This window comes from Carya illinoinensis, chromosome 1, assembly GCF_018687715.1.
Source record: "Carya illinoinensis cultivar Pawnee chromosome 1, C.illinoinensisPawnee_v1, whole genome shotgun sequence".
NCBI classification, from domain to species: Eukaryota; Viridiplantae; Streptophyta; class Magnoliopsida; order Fagales; family Juglandaceae; genus Carya; species Carya illinoinensis.
This window is the reverse complement of record NC_056752.1, coordinates 36,516,870-36,521,917: the sequence shown is the minus strand read 5'-3', so window position 1 is coordinate 36,521,917 and position 5,048 is coordinate 36,516,870. Positions and strand designations below refer to the sequence as shown.

At 37.3% G+C, this 5,048-nt stretch overlaps 2 long non-coding RNA genes across 2 annotated transcripts; both read left to right on the top strand.

Moving 5' to 3' along the window:
* Positions 1–945: 945 nt before the first annotated feature.
* Positions 946–2,725, top strand: LOC122302509. The gene is made up of 2 exons (XR_006240476.1): positions 946–1,933; positions 2,169–2,725. It is a non-coding gene; the product is annotated as an uncharacterized LOC122302509 (long non-coding RNA).
* Positions 2,726–2,914: 189 nt separating this feature from the next.
* Positions 2,915–4,755, top strand: LOC122316478. Its single transcript, XR_006244261.1, has 2 exons — positions 2,915–3,623; positions 4,587–4,755. It is a non-coding gene; the product is annotated as an uncharacterized LOC122316478 (long non-coding RNA).
* Positions 4,756–5,048: the final 293 nt, after the last annotated feature.

The window sequence follows — 5,048 nt, the reverse complement described above, 5'->3', positions numbered from 1 at the left end:
TGTTAGGGGCTTGGCTATAAGTCGACAATTCTAAATCTTAAGATAAATTTTCTCAGTCATATACTATACACTTTGGCCTCAAAGCATGCAACATATTCAACCTCTATTACACATGAATCAGGAAGAGATTTCTGTCATACTCTTCCATAAACAACTCTACTATATAATAAAATACAAAACTATAATTGTATTTTTTATCAATAATGCAATCATGTAAAATAGGATCTAAATATCCATTTATCTTAAAAGTATCAATTATTCTTAAGGAAACAAACCCATGAGATTTGAGAGAGAGAGAGAGAGAATGGAGGAGATGACTTTTTTTATGTATCTCTATGTGACGAAGGATGACTAGTAAGAAACTATAATTTTTACAGTTTCATTTTTTATTCTTTTCCTTATAATATATTTTTTTTAATTTCCACTATATTTAATTTATTAATAATAGAAGAGTGTTACATTTACATTCATCATTATAAACTTACGAAACTGCTTAATCATGTCGAGACACTCGCCAAATAATGAGAAAATGCAGAATAAAAAGATAATGAAAAATACGTGTAATAAATAAGCTCAATTTACAATCTAGCTTTAATAGTCCCCGGGCCATCCTTAATTACCATGGTCGGGTGGGTCATTAAAATCCTTGCAAAAAGCTGAGAAGATGCATTTACAGTTGGTCTTAATTCAGGCCATGTGATGGCAACTACGCACGAAAGAAAGAGAAGCAAACATGAGAGGAAGATCACAAAGGATCAAGACCAAGAGAGGACTACAAAGGTCAACCATGTCATCTGCAAGCTGGGCGGTCATGTTACGGATACGGCCAGGGTTAAAAGCACGTCGACGTCATGCATGCAGAACGGGGAACACGCAATAAAGGAGCATGTCTAAGTTGGTTGGTAATCAAGAGTCATAGAGTTACTATTAGAGAGGTAAGTTGGTTGTCAATAAATTAATAGACTTATCCTCAAGGCCAAGGCCAACGTGCATGGTGGGAGTCCGGTTGTCGCGTTTATCTTTGCTACCTTCGTTACATATCGTATTGAAACTATGAGATTATGGTTATTTAAGTACTTCTTCCTACTCAATGCGTGCGCGACCTGGTTGGTACGGCCTGCCCTATATTCCAACACAAAATCAAATTCTACTTGTGAAGCCCAGCCCGTGTGAGGCCCAAGCCTGTTTTGAAAGTGGATTTTTCCTTATTAAAAGGTATGATCCTGTGAATAGTAGGCCCAGTTGAAGAAAAACAAGACCCAACCCCTTTGCAAAACGACACTGTCTCAGTCATGGGTGAAAAACCTTAAAATTCTTTTTTCCTCCCCTCTTTCCCCCCAGCACCGCAACCCCCTCCCCTTCCTCTAAAATTTCCTCTCTCTCTCTCTCTCTCTCTCTAACCCATGTCCATTGCCGTTGGTATTGCCACCTTGCCGTCATTGTTTGTCTACCAAGTAGCAGCCCTTCTTCCCCATTTGCCATCGCCACTCCTTTCGTTGTGCCTCCTATCTCTCCCCTCTGTCAACACGAGAAGCTTTGGCCATGGCAGCTACTCGCCTCCGCTACATGCCAAACGTCACAGCCCAAGCTAGAATTCTGTAACTCGCGGCACTGCATGAAACCTCTGTAGTTTGCCTCACCTTAAACCACCAAGACCTTTCATCTAAATCTCACCATCTGAAAGTCATGCTGCCGTCGAGCTAAGCTAGCTTCCACCCATCGAAAACCCATCACCGAGCATATCTCTCTTCCTCTTAGTCTCTTTCTCAACCCCTGGATCTCTCTTTTCCCCCTCTATGTTTTCCATCCCATGGGGCTTAGGAGATTTTGCCTAGGGTTCCGTTGTGCGCCGTTGTGATCTACTGCCCTCTGGTGCTATCTAGAGGTCGCTCGACCAAGCTGCCTCGTTAAACTGAAATATTGCATATTTTAGGTATTTGGAATCAATATATTTTATTTATTTTATTACACTATTATTGGTTAGATGAAGAAAAAATATTTAAGATGAATAAATCTGAATTGTGATTTAAATTGGTTAATAGTATGGTTTATGTTTAATTTTAAAACTTGTAATTTAATTGAGTAATTTTTTTTTTTTATATGCCCAACATATTTTTTTTTTATATATTTTATTCTTCTTATTTTATTTTATTCATCTTTATATGCAGTGGTCAAAAAAATAGATGTCTAAAGTTATTGAAAGTTACACGACGTATGGAAGAAATACTTTCTTTTCGCTCAGCCTAGTTCATTCAAGCACATATTTTATATAGGGCTTTTCGTTTAGTCCAAGTAATTCAACGCTGCAACTTGAAAGAAGGATTTTATTGGTATTGGACTTTTGACCTGTACAACATTAATTCTCTTGGGGCATTTTCAGCCACACGCGCATATTATTCTCCTCGAGGCATTTTTCATGCCGCACAATTTCTTTTTGTTCAATATTATTCACGCCGCACAAAATTCTAATGATGGAGCATTTCAGCGCTGCATACATATATTTCTCTGGGTTGAAGACATGCTGCAGGCTACCTGGGATTATTATTGATTCTTTTTTTTTTCATTGAGGAACTGCAGTGCCATTGAAGAGCTCCTTGAGGGGTCTAATTGCTGTAATAGTCCAGCCTCTTCCACTGCTTTCAATCTCTATCTCCATCTATTTGGCTTGCTATTTTCATTTCCAACTTCTTATTTAATTTTAATTTGAAGTATGGTTTATTTTTTATATTTTTGGCTTAAAATTTTGGGCATATTATTTAATATTTATTTTCTTTTATGTTAGTTATTTTTCTTGTTTCTTTAAACTTCCATTAAATATGCATTACAATTACATTTTAGATTGATTAAAGGTTAATTAGGACTTGAATAAATTCAGTTTTATTATTTAATTTTTAGATTAATTAAAATTGTTTAGTGTAGTTGAGTCCTTAATTATTAATTTCAATTTGTTAGTATTTTATATTCCATTTCGACACTCAAAAATTTAAAAATATGAATATAGTATATGACTAGTGCCTTTTATTTATTTATTTCCGTTGCACTCTTTCATTCATTATACATATCACCACTTTTGTTTATAAAACTTTTCACTATTTTATCCGAGTTTGAATTTAAATAACTTTTTCCGAGAAGACAATTTAGGAATTTTATTCCTAATTATTACACGACATCCTCCTACACTTGGGATTGCATTTGTGCTACTCATTTTTGAGTGAGTCACTGCCCCTTCCAGTTCCCACTCGGCCTTTCCCCTCTCAGATCCACCCAACCCAAGCCTTGATCTCTCTCTTTTAAGATTCAACGCTGCCACCTACCACCACCATTCATCGTGAGCTTCCCCTCCTCAACCCTCTGTCTACATCGGTTTTTCAACCTATTCTTTTTCCCCAGTCATGGAATCCCTTGTTTGCTCAGATCTATTGTTGTCCACCATGCACCACTATTGCTACCGCCGTGCCACTCCTAGTGTTACCATAGTAAGTTGTGTGCCACTCTATTACGTATTAACTTTTAGGCATCATTAGATTTAACCGACTGTTTTTCCATCTCACAGTGACAAACGCACACATGCATGGGATACCTTAGATAGCGAGCTCGATCATCCAAAATTTACCTTCCGCGTTGTAAGTAAATTATTGGATTGACCCTTGAAAATACTAACGAAAAATAAGTTATTACCTAATTGTTGTTGCAATCTTGTTGTGATTGATAAAGTGGCTGGGAGCCTTGTGGAGCACTGAGATAATAACTATAGTTGTTGGTGTATTGTTGGCCAAGGGCCAGGTGAAGTGTTAGGAATCTGGTGTAGTTGTGAAATTGTGAAACTGTGAACTATGTGCTATGTTGTGTTGTATGCCGAACTATGTTGTGCCATGTCATCCAATATGTGCATGTCATATTTGCATTGTATTTATTACATGTCATTAAATCATATTAATTGTGCTATGTTCTGTGTTTTTGCTGTAAACTTTGAAAACCATGTTTTTGGTGTCAAAAGTCTAAAAACATGTTTTATGGGTCAGTGCGTATCTTGACCCCAAGCTGAAATGGGGCATTTTCTCGGTAAAACTCCTATGGTTACTCGGGAGTGTGGAAAATTGAGTGATGTTCTCTAGGTTGTCACTTGACTACAACGGGCTCAAACGAGACGATAATACTCTTGTGCCGACTTCGTGGCCTCTCTGCTGGCGGAAGCTAGATGATGCCTGTTAACATACGCGCCGAGCGCAGAGTTAGTTTTCGCTCGTTACATAATCACATGCATGATTGTTACCCGTGACATGACAAAGAGAGCCAAAGTGTGTGAATAGTCCCTAAAGGAGATCATGGTGCATACCATAACAAAATGATTGTTTTCTGCATATAAAATGAGATTTTAGTGTGAGTGGGTTGTCTATTTTTCAAGGGAAAGGAAAAAATAAATTTTGGAATATCTTTTATGCTTATCATGTGCGTGTAGTTGTCTATTTTCCATTGTTTGTATTTCTTGGTGGTTGAACTGTGGATTTATTTGTTGAGATTGCAAAATCTCATTATGGTGTTCCAGCCTGTGGTTCCATGAAACAAAACCCTAATTCTTGATGCAGATGACGGATTTGAGCATGAGGGACTGCCCCCACCTAAGGATAACCTGGGGTTTATCCCCGTTGTAGCTGATTGGTTTCTTATTTTATTGTTTCAGCTAGATGACTATAATAATCTTTTTGAGAACTTCTTTGTTGGATTATATTAGAATTTCTCATACTATTCACAGTTTGGACTGCCTTTTTTATTTTTTCACTGCATTTATAATTGCACACTTATTTATTACATACTAGCACACACTTGCTTTCACAATGCGTTTGGGGTATGTAACCTGAGCAGCCAGCACTCTAGCATCGCGGCTCCCTCCAAATTACACGTTGGGGTCAAGGGTGCCACACTGCTTGTGCCGAAAGATAGCACAAAAGTAGAGCTTTTATAAAACATCCAAAATGCCTACTACGGAACTATTGAGCAAGAACAATAAATACAATATGTAGATACATAATTTCATTTTTCAGTATGGT